We start from the raw sequence: 16,524 nt of genomic DNA on the forward strand, positions 1-16,524 counted from the left end.
CAGCCATCTTGAAGCTATCCCTATTTATGCCATTATAATCCAGATGTCTCTTAACTATTCTTTCCCAACTCCCTGTCTTTTTGGTGCTGAATTTATGTGACATTTTGTGTACAACTTTATATATTTCTTCAACTGGACTAGTTTTCTTTTTGGTTGTGAAATGATCTATTTTTATGCAAATTAACTTTTGTTAACTATGTTTTATGTAAAATAGCTATGACTTTCAATTATACTATTAGCAAATCCTTGAAGTTCTATTTTCTTTTCAAGTATGAGGAGTTTTTTGACAGTAGTATATTCTTTTCTCAAAGTTTTTCTAACATTTTGCTTTCTTGAACAAATTATTTTATTTTCTTTATTTTAAAATTCAAATATCCAAAAATACTGGAATCTACTTCTGGTGTTCATTGTCTCTGTTGACTCTTCACTGTTGGCTTATTTTCCCACATTTGAAATCTTGATTGTGCAATTAAGTAGGTAGACTTTTATCTGCAGGAAGTCTGAGAGGCTTTGTTGAGGATGTTTCTTAACAAAGAGATTTTTTTGGTTTTATTTTGGTTCTGCTATATGCCCTCAAACCCTACTCACTTTCAGTTAATAAATACCTGAAATTCATTGTCAGCCTGGAGTTTTCTGACAGGCTGGGAGTTCTAAATACTTGTAAGGTCTATGAATTTCAATAGACAAGAGAAACTTGATTCTTACCTACAAGCCAGGCAACATATTTAGGGTTTCTTCTAGTTCTCCTTTCACTTCATGTGGATTTTTTCTAGTCCATACTTCTCCCGAGAGTGTGGCCCCTCAAAACTCTAAATGAATGTGTAGGCTTCAGATCCACTTTCTTATCTTACTCTGGCTTAAAATAACTTAGCCTTCTTTAAAATCAAGTCTCTGATTATTTAGAAAAATTGGAAAAGATCTCTTATCTCCTGCTTTATGTCTATTGTATATTATAAAGTTTATATATGTTTATATATGTATTTCTTGTGTATGTCATATTGTATATATACACATTTCTTTTACTTTTCATAATACCATGTGTATGGGTCTTTTCAGAATTGAAAATGTCTCATTTTGCTATAAACAACTTTTATTTACTATTCAAAGATACCTTTATGAAAATCACATTCTATCTTAGGAAAAGCAGAACTTGCTATGTAGAGAGTGGTACTTCCATTATTTACAGCCAGTGATGACATGCAAAGGCAAATCAATGTAAATAAACACATCCCCCCAATAATACAATATTTTTTATTTGTATAGAATTGATTTAGTAGTTAGATAGAAAACATATGTACTGTTGAATTAAATATATTTTTTAAATACATTCTCCTAGATTTAACTAGAATTAAGACAAATTTTGAAATATATTTTCTACATATTTTCACATTTTAGGATACAGTATGTTTACATTTTTTATTAAAATTACTATCATGCATCATTTATTTCCAATAAATGCTCAAAGATAAATAAGGGAAAGAACTTTCATCAGAAAACTGTATACATATTGTTTTAAAACAGAAACATAAGGTCCCAAATGGAGTAACGCGTGCTAAGCCCCAGGTCAGCAAACCAAGACTTAATAAAATACCTAACCTAACTGCAGTTTTAGCCCTTCCCAGGAATGTGACTTTTAACCAGTCAGTCTGGAATTTCCTGGCCAGCACTAGTGAGTCAATCTGCCACATAGACCCCTGTCTTCCCCCAAAGGAAGGTGACCTTGCCTGAAATAATCCTTTCTATTGTTACTGACTTCCTTGTTCCATCCTCTCTCTGCTATTGAAAAACTTCCATTTTCCATGCTTCTTTCTATTTGCCAGATGGGATGCCACCAGATTCATGAACTGTTGAATAGAGAAAATTTGATCTTTAGTTAAATTTTGTTTTTTCACAGTATAATAGCTTTAAATTGTCCATTTAAAATGATAAAACAAGAACCAAAAGTGTTTCCAATTCAAATTTTAATAATATATTAAAATATATTAGGTCTGCATAGTTAAGTTAAAAGCTGCCTAAGTGAAAATACTTACTTTGAAATGTTAACAACAAATATTAACAATTTTCAACACTATTACCATATCCTCCAGTTTTAATTCCTCATTATCTCTTTTTTAGAAAAAACTTCCTATTTACAAGGTTAGGTAAAATGATAAATTTGTGTAGCGGTTTCAAAGCAATAATAATTATGCCAGTATTAGCACTTCATGAAATTTGTAAATCTTTAATAGCATGCAGAGCCACATATAAAAGTTACTAAAATGCACTAAATGTGCATTTTAGTTGCAGATTTTAAAAAATACATTCTAGTGTTATTTCAATATAAACTGACTTAGCCCATGCTACAAGTCCTGTCCCATAAGCCAAAATTTATTTTTAATACTTTTTCCTTGAGTATATTGATTCCCAGGTACTTGCTTAGCGATATGATTCCGTAATGATTTGGTCTCAAAACCATGCAAGCTTCAAAATTCTCTGAGATTCATTAACCTCTTATCTCCAGACTGATGCACCATTGGCATCTGAACATGGCTTAAGGCAATTTCTATGCAGACTAAGTAATGCAGAGAGTGAGGCAATTATTCCTGTTAGTTATCTACATTGATTAAATTCACCTTCAAGCTGCTCTTGTCTCCAAATCATTTGATGAACAATGTACACAGGTAAAAGATCCAGTTAAAATTGTAATTCCCTCAATTCCCTAGGTAATACATTTTTTCCTTCATAGGAAGAGAACTCATCTGAAAGATCAAGGCTGGAAATGAGTAAAAGCCTGTCTTTCATGTAATTCAGTGATTCTCGGCTTTCATGTGCATCAGAATCATCTAGAGAGCTTGTTAAAGGAGAGATTGCTGGGCTCCACTCCTGGAATTCCTGATTAAGTATGTCTATGATGGGGACTGAAAATTTGTGTTTCTAATAAGATCCCAGGTGATGATGGTGTCCCCAGGTGTTTTAGGCACCACAGTTTAAGAACAGTTGACCTGTGCTACTACTGGAGAATTCATCATTTATTTATTAAGTTGCTGACCTATTTTATTTCTCCAACTGTGTCTGATAAACTATTGACTGAAATAATCACTTGACTTTAAAATAGTTTAAGACATTTTTTAGAATGTTGAATCAGTTCTATTCAATAGATTCCCCATTAAAAAAAATGTAATATAAGCCAAAGCTGTTTAAGAAACTCTGCAGGACAGCTTTTATGAATCAATTAAGTAGACAGATCATCATATTAACACTTTCATGTGTCTTCTTGACAGAAGTAATTGACCACCATGGTCTGCTTAAGAAGAGGAAAGCTGACTCTTGTAAATAGGCAATGACATATCTATATATGTGAAAAGAGGCTGAGGGCAAAGTAAAGGGCACATCTAACCAAAAAGATGTATTTTATGTTACATCAAAGAACATTCTAGGTTTCATTATTTCTGGGTCTGCTCAGATTTCTTCCAATTTGAAGTTGCCGTATAAAATACAGAATGCCCAGCTAATTGAATTTCAAATAAATAAGTATTTTTTAACATAAATATATCCCAAATATTACATGAGGCATAATTTACTAGAAATTATTAGTTATTTATATGAACACTAAATTTAATTGGTTGTTTTTATTTACTAAATCTGGCAACCATATTCTACTTGGACTTCCTCATACGAACGGTTGGCAGGAGCAGTGTGGGTATATATATCTAGTTATGAGTAAGTGTTTCCCTCCTCCCAAATATATCATTGTATGATGCAGTGTTTTTCAGTGAAATAAAACTCTTTTGAGTATTGACACCTTACACATTTGCTAGAGAACCTGAGGAAGAAAAGCTCCAAAAGGGAAAAAGTTACTAACCAACCTCCTGAAACACTTGTGTGGTTAGAAAAGTCAAAACTAGCAAGAAAATCTGGAAAGCCAGGCATGTATACATCTGCCAGAGTAGGAATGTAAAAGAAAACTAGTGGAGAAGCTTATGGAAAGTTCTTGTCTCTGCCTTTGGAGGTGAGCCTTTGGGAACCAATGATATTATGGCCAATTGGTGATTAGACATATAGGATAAAGATAAAAAGGTAAAAGAGCAAAGTTGGAATTGGAGATGGAGTTTTAAGAATGCTGCCCTATATTGCTCTTATTATCAGCCACTGTTATAAGTTGTTAAATTGTAAGCCTCCAATTAGTAAGGAGATCAGCTTAACTGAGTCCTCACAATTGTGTCTTGGATTGTTATTTCAAAACACTGAAGATTTTTAGCTTTATCTACATAAATAAGTTTGAATCAAAGTCAATAGGAAAAATAGAGAACAAAGACAGAGGCAACTGGTTTCTTGAAAAAGGTGGGGAGGGCGCTTAATTTGTGTGTGTGTGTGTGTGTGTGTGTGTGTGTGTGTGTGTGTCTGTGTGTCTGTGTGCATGCTATCTTAACCTGTACTTTCTTATGGAAACAAGAGTAGAAGAAACTGAGGTGAAGATATTTAACTTCCTCATTGGCAGATGTTTACTGTTGGTGAAAGTAAGAGTCCCTTTGCAACTTCCACTTCTCCTAACCCTTCCATCTTGACATAATGCCAAATTAATATTCTACATATAAGAACATAAAATAGGCTATAGTCTATTGAAAATTTTCATTAAATTGACTAATCAATCCAAACAACCATTAAAGTCAGGCAACTAGTTTGGACTTCCCTGCTGTTTGAGCAGCCTAGATGCTCTGCCATAGTAGACTAACCCAACACAGCACTGGTTGTGTTCATTCTGAGTCTGCAATGTAGTCCTTTCAATTTACTCTATCAAGTAGAAAACTCAGTCAAATAGTAAACTACTTCATAGTTAAATTATAATCAAAAATCATCTGAACAACTTAATCCTCTACATTTTTTTACTTTTTACTATATATTTAAAATTTTTTCCTAACTAAAATTCATAGATTTAGTACGTTTTTAAAAACATCTAGTAGTTTTATCTTGTACAAGTGCACAGAATATATGTCAGTTTAAGAAATGCTAAGACTGTTAAGATGATAAGAACAGCAAGTACTTATGTTTACTGAGTTTCAAACTGTACACTTCTAAACAGTTTTGCATATATATATATATATATATATATATATATATATATATAATCAGATGCCAGTTTCTCAGAATAAGAAATGACTTATTTCATGGGTGGAGCCTTTAGCACTGCATAATGTGAATCACTTGATGCTTCAATGATACAGAGCGTGTCTTTAATTATATCACTTAGTGTAGAAAGAGCATGCTTACAAAATAGTCTCTTTATTAGTGTTGCTCCATGACTTTCTATATAAACTGAAAGTTTCTCTGGAATAAAACATCAGTTCTAAAATGTCTGCACCACCATTTTCTACCATAATGTGATCAAAGAAATGTCACAAGGTAGACTAATTTAGAAGATATTATGAAATTATTAACTTGTTACAATGTTTCTGAGGTTTATTTTATTGTCTCCACTTTTTCTTATACAAATAATTATACCATTTCACTATTTATTAGTGATAAGTTCATAAGTACGTTCTAACAGCATTTTTTCTGTAAAATTTATTAAGCAATTTATTAGTCTTTAAATCAATGTAGAATACAAAGAAAAGGATATATGTACCCTTTCCATAGTACATCATTCCTTTAAATATTTCCAGTCTATCTCAGATTGAATGATAAGGTATTAAAACAGCAACAATTCATTAAACAAGCTACTCTTATCTGTACACTTTTGCTATTGATTACCAGTAAAAGAATGACTCATTTTGGAGGTAGTAAACTTTGGTTACTTAGCAACAAAAGATTAAATTCAAAGATTTGAGGTAATGGAGAGGAGATAAACACAGGGGTATATGACTAAGCTTCATAAAATATTTGTTTGAAATAGAAAACTGCAAACTGCAGTGCATTCTACCAACTGTCCTGAAGCTCGTTGGTGGGAGTCACAATTTATCCCCTGCTTTCTCATTACCCCCAATTCATGGATCCCCACTAAAGTCCAGGAGCTCTTCTCTAGGCTGTTAGATGGGAAAGTGAAGATTTGTCTTCCTATATAGGTAGCTTCCTGAAGACTTATGCGTCACTGAGGAAAAACCCTAAATGGAAGAGTATTGTAAAACACATATGAGGCTTTTAACTTAATCCTGAAAACTATTAACTTTCTCCATCTTATACAATGAAAATTAATATAGCATTGTTTTTGTTTAAATAGCTCTAAATTGCTTTTGAAATATATATCTTCATTTATATATGTTGTATTCAGTTTGTAATGGGCAGATGTAAAGAATGTAAACAGTAGAAATATAATGATTAAATTACAATATTTAATAAGCTAATGTAAAAACAGTATTGAAACATAGAAGAGGTCATCTCTGTCCTAAGATCACAGATCTCCCTGAGGTTTTAACATCTTCCAAGAAAAGTTGCATCTTATAAACCTTAACATGTAAGCAGAAATGAAAGAAAGCATCTTTGAATAGTGTCTACATCTATCATATATTCTAGCTTTATGTCAGTAGACTCGCTTGTATTAAAAAAAAAATATATATACACACATATATATATATATGTATATATATACCAGTGATTTGTTACTTAAACAAAATATACATGTAAGGAAAAGCTAATGACTTACGGCATACATTCGCCAATTTAAGACTTCCATATAATTTGGAGAAAAAAAAAAAAGATACTCTGGAGGGAGTATCATAATAGCCACTATTAGTTTCTCTGCTTCCTATTAAACCTTCATTTTTTTTTTTTTTTTTTTCTTTTTTGCGGTACATGGGCCTCTCACTGATGTGGCCTCCCCTGCTGCAGAACACAGGCTCTGGACGCGCAGGCTCGGCGGCTATGGCTCACAGGCCCAGCAGCTCCGTGGCATGTGGGATCCTCCCAGACCGGGGCACGAACCCGCGTCCCCTGCATAGGCAGGCGGACTCTCAACCGCTGCACCACCAGGGAAGCCCTAAACCTTCATTTTTAACAAAAGTAATGAAACAGAAAAATTAACAAATGGGTCTCCTTCAATGCTGATCTCAACAGAATTTTTTTTTTTAATTTACTTTGGAATACAGCCATAAATAAATGGCAGAAGTTTTGCTTTTTGTTTGTTTGCTTGTTGTTTTTCAATAAAAAAGAACCTAAGAGGGAAGGAAAGTCTTTGAATTATTTTAAGGGTCATTTTTCCAAAATGTTTTAAAATTAGAATAATCTAGTCACAGTTGATGTTCCTTTAGGAAATTTTCTTAAACTTACTTCTCTTTTCTATTTTATAAAATCATAGCATTGTTTTTGGTTAAATGAATCAATGTGTGGATACATATAGATATAGATATTTGCCCTCCAGGGTAGAGTTTGAGGCAGCACAGGTATATAGACAGAACTGGGTCAGTAGAAGTTTTGTAGCCTCTGTACATCCAGGCAGGAGGGCAAGGTTGACAATGCATTTGTAGGAAAGTGACTGGAATTTTCAAAATTATAAAGCCATAATTTTTACCCATAGAGCCATAGATGTATGTACAGGCAGTCAATGTAAGGTATCTTCTCCTTGGAGGAAATGAGTCTGAAGGACAATTCAAGCTAGAACAGCAATAACTTCCTGCCCCCTGCTGAAAGAACAGACCAGTCAGTGCTCTGAAGAATGGGAAGACCCAAGTGTGGAAGTCTTAGAAATTTTGGTCTGACTAGTCAAGTTGGCAGAGCCAATGATGCCAAAAGCTGCTCTCCAGGGGATGGTTGACAATCAAGACTTTATCACTGATAGTGGAACTACAATTAGCTGATTAATCAGTCCCTTCCTGAGAAATAAAGCCATGATATGACACTCTCAGTTTTATATTACTGATAACATTTGGACTGCATGGTGAACAGTAGGGAGAAGAGAATGAAAATATTTAGCAACACTTTTAAGTAAAGGTCATTTTATTTTGTTGTTTTAACTTTAATCTATTTGGAACTTTAAAATTAGCAGATTTCTTTCCAGGAAATACATAACAGTGTTGAATTTATAATTAGGGACATTTTATGTTGCTGGTGTTTTAATTCTTGGAGAAACTCTACGTTGCCATTTACTCATTGCAACATTTCTAGTGGGTTTATTGGATAACACAGATAAGAGTTAAAAAAGAGTGAATTTTTCGAATACCTTTGGAATTAAATAAAATTATATATTTTTTTCCCTAGCAGCAAAAGATAAAGTTCCCTTTGTTAGCAATATGGAAATATATGAAGAAGATGCAGTATTAGGTTTTAGAAGAGCTGCTGCAGGAGAGTAGAAGAACTGCCCTGCATGAAGCTCATTTCTGCTTGTCAGGGGCACACTGGCCTCAGAGGCAGTATACTTTACAGCAAAGACCAACAGACTAAGAGAACAAAACTGGAGAGGATGTTAGGAACCAAGAGTAGGTTGGAATGGTAGGTTCCACTCTTCAGGTAGAATTCTCCCTGCTTCTCTTCACCCTTTATTTAGTTCTCCTCAGGGAGTTCTCCCCAAAGAAACTTGCCTAACTGGTGAGTTTGAGAGAAGAAACTGGACATTGGATCATCCACTATTCTTTTCATCTCTTTTTCAGGGCTTTGCCACATTGAAGTCAGCATTTATTCAGGTCTTCTTTGTTCCTACATGAAAGTTTTACAGGAATCTGTAATCCTCAAACTTTCTCTGTGACAAAGGAAAAGTAAACGTAATTCATGCCCACTGGCCTCCAAGTCTAAACTTCACCCCCAAACCCAACATTTAGCAGCAATAAGCTTGATTTTTTTTTCTTCATTACCCTGATTTCTACTGCTATTTGTCAACAGTTGCAGAACTTGGAGTTATAAGTTGCAGTTATAACTCAGAATTCAATAGCAATTATAACAATGACAATTGCATGAAAATATTGAAGTATACGTCTCATTCTTTTTTTGTTGTTTTAATCTAGAGCATTCTAATTCTGCTTAATGGACACTTTCTTTTAATGCTTACTGTTTCAGCTAAGTATTAATGCTACTATAAACACTTCTGTCACTTTTCCAAGTGTTCTGAAACTATGTAACTCGGATTGAGACTTGAACCCAGCCAAATCCCATATTGGGACTTGAACCCATGATCTTTCAATTAGAATCACTCACCTGGTGTATGGACTTACTGAAGCTCAGGTTCTTTGTGTCTCAGTGGAGAAGGAATTCAGAGAGAGACAAAGTGATGGGCAAGAAGTAGATTTATTAATATAGGTTGCTTGTGAGAGATGCAAGCGGGCAGGCAGGGAGGCTCTGTCCAGAGGATTAAGTGGGCTACATTTTTATAATCAAAGGAAAGTGGTGGTGGCAGAGAGAGAGATTGCTTTCTTCCTCACTCTTTGAGTAGACATCAGGCTTACATCACTAGCTTCTGCTTCTTATGGGGCAGGAGAGTGTCTGACCCAATGTGGTCAAATTAGTAAATAGTGCTTACTCAAATCAGCAGAAGGGTAGTAACATATATTAAAATATGTTGAATCACCTCAGGTTTCTGTACAATGAGGGTCTCCTACTTTGGAATGTCACTTTTCCCTTAAACTCCTGTTCTTGGGCTTAAGGATCATTATCTTGCTGAATTCGACAAACAGAATGCAGGCCTCATTTTTTTCTTTGACTTAATGACCTGGGGCACATCTCATTCTTTTATTTATGGCTTTATAGTTAAGTAAGCCTGCTTCCTTCTACAATGTTCTGATAGCTTTCTCGAGTGATCATTAACCTACAGTGGTCTCCCAAAGTTCCCTAGGTTTCCCTCTCTATCTATAATCGCCTACTGGACTTCTATAACTACTTGTATAACTATCCTATACTATCTCTATCAGTTCCATTTTCAGTTACTCCATATTATGTGCTGTATATCTGTATTATATCAAGAATCACATTCATTTGGCATGGCACATTTTCATACCTGTCTTTATTTTGTGGCTGTAGTTGTTATAGTATTGGTCTCTATAACACAAATCAAAGGCCATAAACCAAAGCAGATATTCATAAATGTTATTCAACAAATAAATACATTTCCCTAAATTTTAACATTTCTTCCCTATGCAGCTTTTACTTTTAAGCGTTTTCAGCAGAGTCTAAAACTACTTCACAAAGGTCAAATCTCACTACCCCAAGCTCCCCTACAAATTAAAATAACAAAAGACAGATTAGGAGAAAAGACACATAATCTTTACTAGTATTTATGTGCACAGGAGTTCATAAAAAAAATTGAAGCTTATCAAAGCAGTTAGATCCTGGGGCTTATATACCCTGTTATATAACAGAGGTTTATATACCCTTTTAACAGAAGAAAGAAGATTTGGGCTTTAAGGGACAATAAATTGTGGGGAAGTGACCAGAAAGTATATGGGGGAACTAATGGAAGATAGGTCTATTTTAGTCAGGCCTGTTTATGCAAACTCATCTTCGTGACTCCCTGTCTTCAAAAATAAGAGTCACTCATCTCTCCCTGGTGAGGGTGGGTGTGTGGCACACCTTCCACAAAGGAAAATTTATGCCTTGCTTTTAGGCAGATATGGGGAGGGCAGAGAACTCTTCCTGTGTCTGTTGATTCTCAATTGCTTTCAGCTCAAAACAGTTCTTCTTCCTGAAACAGAGCAGGACCCTACGGTCCTTGACCCCATGTCCTCAGCCTGCCTTTTGTCTGTGGAAAAACTTTAGCTAAAGAATAAGTTTAATCAGAGAAGTGAGAAAATGCAGAAACAGAGGAAAACAGTCACAGGAGACCAAATAATAATAGTTTGGTCATTAAGCAAAGTCAAGGACTTTTAGTTCCTTCTCAAGAGCTATAGATATTCTGAGCCATATCCTGTGAGCTGTCTTATAGATACTGAAACCTCCACCAGGTGGAAGAAGTTAACTGCATGATGACCAGACTGTAGCCATGACATAAGCTGCCACAATTCCAAGAATTGAACTCAAAGAAATGGAAACAGACTGACTCTGGAACTGAAGATTAACTGTACCTAAAACAATCAAGATGACGCTGGTCAGACCACCACACGACCAATTTCAAGATGACTGTCAGAGCTGACTGTATTGTTTCTGCATGTAGCCCCCTCCCTCTGTCTATAAAATTCTTGCACCCTGATTGCCAGCGGGAGGGAGTCGGCCTTTGGACAGGCGTCTGCCCTCCCCCCTGGTTGTCGGCCTCCAAAATAAAGCATCCTTTCCTTCCTAACAACACTTGTCTCTCGAGAACTGGCCTTTGAGCAGCTGGAGCTGGGTTCAGGAACATGCCTAAGTGGCATATTTTTGCATGGCACGTTCTGGACCCCTTCAACAGAGTTTTCTGATACTTGATGAGAGTCTGAAAGCCCCATATTAGGGGAACACAGGATAATGTTCTAAAGACTCTAAAGTCAAAGTAACTTTTTTCTCCTCCTAACACATACCTTAATTTCTCACTCTCCTCTTAAATCATCTTTGGCCATTTTCAAGTTTAGCAATTTTTTTTTTTACTTTTCTTTATCATATGCTTTAGTCCAGTATTTGGCACTATAGTTTTACTATTGTTATATTTTAAAGTAATTTAAATATGCCATTTCCACTTTGAGATCACATTAGCCCAGGTTCCCTTGAAAACTGATTCTGAGGGAAAAAAAAAAAAGCACAATGTATTATGTGTTTATATGCTAACACTTTAATGGGAGGGCAAACACAATGGGAAGAAGGAAAGAATGAAAAAGGGAAATGAGACAGAAGTGAGAAAAAGTCAATTAAAAAGGGACTTCACCTACCTGCTCATGACTTTGTGTGGCTGATTGCTCTCTCTCACAAATTACCTTCAGAGAAGATGTACAAGCTGCTGCAGCTCCAGTCCATCTTAGACTGGGGGAAGGAACAGAGGAAGGAAAAGACCATATTCTATACGTCACTGCTCTACCACAAGGCAGCAACCCTCATGCACTCCAATTATTGGGTTGGCCAAAAAGTTTATTCGGGCTTTTCCATAACATCTTATACCTTCCATACATCTTATATCAACTGGATTTCAAGACATCCACAATGGGCTTCCCTGGTGGTGCAGTGCTTGAGAGTCTGCCTGCCGATGCAGGGGACACGGGTTCGTGCCCCAGGCCAGGAAGATCCCACATACCGCGAAGCGGCTGGGCCCGTGAGCCATGGCCGCTGAGCCTGCGCATCCAGAGCCTGTGCTCCACAACGGGAGAGGCCACCACAGTGAGAGGCCCGTGTACCGCAAAAAAATAACTACAATGCGGTATCACCTCACACGGGTCAGAATGGCCATCATTCAAAAATCTGCAAACAATAAATGCTGGAGAGGGTGTGGAGAAAAGGGAATCCTCTTGCACTGTTGGTGAGAATGTAAATTGATACAGCCACTATGAAGAACAGTATGGAGGTTCCTCAAAACACTAAAATAGAACTACCATATGACCCAGCAATCTCACTACTGGGCATATACCCTGAGAACACCATAATTCAAAAAGAGTCACAATGTTTTTTGCAGCTCTATTTACAATAGCCAGGACATGGAAGTAACCTAAGTGCCCATTGACAGATGAATGGATAAAGAAGGTGTGGCACATATATACAATGGAATATTACTCAGCCATAAAAAGAAATGAAATTGAGTTATTTGTAGTGAGGTGGATGGACCTAGAGTCTGTCATACAGAGTGAAGTAAGTCAGAAAGAGAAAAACAAATACCGTATGCTAACACATATATATATGGAATATAAAAACAAACAAACAAAAAATGGTTCTGAAGAACCTAGGGGCAGGACAGGAATAAAGACGTCAACGTAGAAAATGGACTTGAGGATACAGGGAGGGGGGAAGTGTAAGCTGGGACAAAGTGAGAGAGTGGCATGGACTTATATATACTACCAAATGTAAAATAGATAGCTAGTAGAAAGCAGCTGCATAGTACAGAGAGATCATCTCAGTGCTTTGTGACCACCTAGAAGGGTGGTATAGGGAGGGTGAGAGGGAGACACAAAAGCGAGGGGATATGTGGATATATGTATATGTACAGCTGATTCACTTTGTTATAAAAAAGAAAATAACACACCATTGTAAAGCAATTATACTCCAATAAAGACGTTAAAAAGAAAAAAAGAAAGAAAAACAAGTCAAATGGACCCTCAGCTTCAAATGAGTGTTCAGATACCTGTGTGTGTTACATCACATTGACTGTTTAATTTCAGTCATTTTGGGAGGACTTGTTTTTTAACTAATATGTTCATAATTTCCTTTTAATTTAGGAAATTTTAAATTAAATCACCAAATATTGTAGAACCCTAATCCATTAATAAGTAAAAAATGTTACACAGGGGATTTAATTTCTTTGCAGTATTAATAACTTTTATCCCATAAGCATTAATAGATTAATAAATTTTTTCAAACACCAAAACCCAAGAATGCTGCCTTTCAATCAATTTCTTTTGAAAGTTATAGTTCATGGAGCACGATGATTACCATTTTTCTGATAGTAGAAATATAAATGAATAAATAATTACCTACTTCAGCATTAAAATATAAAGTTATTCCCATGGAAACCTGACAATGTATAATTAGGGGAAAAACTGACTTCAGAAATTGTTGATGTGATATGCAATTACAATAATTATTTTTGTTTCATAAGTAGCTTATCATTTTAGGGCTATTGAGTACACAGCATAAAATTCTCACATTATTTATGTAATTCTGATCTAGTTCTTTTAATGATAGTGCAAAATTCCAGTCTTATGTTTTTGATTTTTTAAAATACTACTGATGGCACAGTAAGATGTCCTACTCTCATCTTCATAAAAGCAGACAAATATAACACTCATTTATATTTTGGATTAAAATGTGAAAAAATTTAACTTTAAGGATTAATATTCTCATAACCGAAAGCTGGCAGTAATTGGAAGGTTATTGATAGATTGCTCTATAGAAATGCTCTGAATATGTGTTCTAATAAATGTCGCCTTATGTTCTATAACCATGCAGAGGCAAATGTATTTGGGATAGCTAATTTATTTTAATAATTCACATCATGAAGACATAAGCAAATTAAAATAGTATTCTATGGACTTGATATTTCAAGTAAAAAATATGATGTGTCATAATGCACTGGTTGCAAAACATCCAATACCATGACTGTTAAAATGTCAGAGTGTAACAAATATCATAACTGTCTTTTATTTTTCTTTTCACTAGACCCTTATAATTAAAAAAACACAGTGCTTGCTTTTACTTTCTTGACAATACATTTAATAACAAAAATGCATCATGGGAAAAAATATCTACCTCTTAAAATGTTGTTATGGTTAGACATGACTGACCAAGAATTTTCAGAGGGCAATATGTAGTTGGTCCCTAAGTAAGAGGCATTAAATTTAGTAGAAGCATTTAAATGGTCCTGACTTCAATTTTACCAAAAAAATTTATGATTCATTTGGCATCCTTTATAAAAGATTTGATGCTACAGGTGAAGGAAACATTGTTTAAAAAAGAAAGAAAGAAAATATTTTCTGTGTAGCTACCCATTATTAAATCAAGTCTTTGGACATACTAGATGAGATGATACAATCTCTTATGAAGGCATTACATAAAATTTATTGAGCTGTTGTACTTTTCAGGTTTGTTTAGTGCTGTCTTCAGCATCACTAAATCTGCATTTCAAGTACAAAGATTTTAAGAAAGGATTGTTTATACATACATGCTTAATTAATTTTAAGAAAGGTGCATGGTCCTGTAGGAGCAACATTTTTACCTAAGAATTGCTAACTTTGTAGTATTACTACTTGATTAAGGATTTTAAAACTCTATTTCAGGGAATTTAACATCTGTGCGTTTTGAAGGAGGTATGTTCTGAATGTGCCTTGCAGTACTGTAATTCAAACATAGGAATCTTTGGATGGGAAAGAGTTTTTATCCTTTTTAATGAAATGTTAGGAAGTAATTTTGTCAGCTAACATTGAAATTATAACTTTTTGAAAGGTATTATATTTTCCTGAAGTAAAATCTATGGTTCTGAATCAATAAGTGTGGTTGTTTTTGTTTGTTTGTTTGTTTGTTTAATTCTTAGAAGAAATTCAGAGGAAATAAAACTAATCAAGTAAAAAAATATTTAATTTTTAGTCCTCAGAATATTAAACACTGATTATGGAAAAAACATAAAAAGAATAGTCAAAATAATCTTGACCTCATGTGATACTGAACAATTTTTGTGAGGTCCCCATTCCATTCCTTGTGTATGATTGAATCAAGCAAAGATTTTCTGGAGCATTAAAACATTATTATGTTGATCCTACATGTTTCAGGAGATGTCTGGGCAGCAAAGAATTTGAACGAAGAGGCCAAATGTCCACCAATCTCCCAGAAAAAAATAACTGTCAGAACAATTGCCATAAGCTTCTCAAACACCCATCCATTTCACTTCTTTTTTCTTAATATGTTGTTATTTTAGAGCAGTTTTAGGTTCCCAACAAAACTGAGAGGAAAGTACAGAGATTTATCAGAAGCCCCTTGCCCACACACATGCATAGCCCTCCCGCATTATCAACAACATCAAAGGAGATGTGGTATATATATATATATATATATATATATATATATATATATATATATATATATATATATACATACACATACACAATGGAATACTATTTAGCCATAAGAAAGAAGGAAATCCTATCATTTGTGACTATATGGATAGACTTTGAGAACACATACTAAGTGACATTAAATAAGTCACACAGAGAAAGACAAATACTGTATGGTATCACTTAAATGTGGAATCTAAAACAGCTAAACTCAGAAAAACAAAGAGTAGAATGGTGGTTATCCAGGAAGTAGAGGAATTGGGGAGATGTTTACAGTATAAACCGACATACAGCATAGTGATTTTAGCTAACAATACTGCATTATTAGCAAAATTAGCAAATTTCAAAGTTGCTAAGAGACTAGATCTTAATTGTTCTCACCACACACAAAAAAGATAATTATGTGACATGATAGAGATGTTAGCTAATGTTATGTTGGTTAAAAACATATTGCAATATGTAAATATATCAAATCAACACATGGTACACCTTGAACTTATACACAATGTTATATGTCAATTATTCTCAGCTGAAAAAAAATCACTCACCAAAATCCTTCATTTGTCTTAAAAATGAAACTATATAAATGGATCATAATCAACCAGTCCATAGTTAAGCTTAGGGTTCACTCTTGGAGTCAGAAAAATGTATAATGACATATATCCATCATTATAATACCATATAGAGTATTTTCACTTCCTTGAAAATCCTCTATGCTCTGCCTATTCATCCCTCCTCCTTGCTCTCCAAAACTACTTTTGGCAACCACTGAACTTTTCATTGTGTCCATAATTTGTCTTTTCTTTTCCAGAATGACAAATAGTTAGAATCATAAAGTATGTAGCCATTTCAGATTAGCTTCTTTCACTCAGTAATATGCATTTAAAGCTCTTCCATGTCTTTTCATGGTTTGATAGTTCATTTATTTTTAGTAATGAATAATATTCCATTGTTTGGATATTCCACAGGTGTGTTT

Source organism: Stenella coeruleoalba (assembly GCF_951394435.1).
Source record: "Stenella coeruleoalba genome assembly, chromosome: 5".
NCBI lineage: Eukaryota > Metazoa > Chordata > Mammalia > Artiodactyla > Delphinidae > Stenella > Stenella coeruleoalba.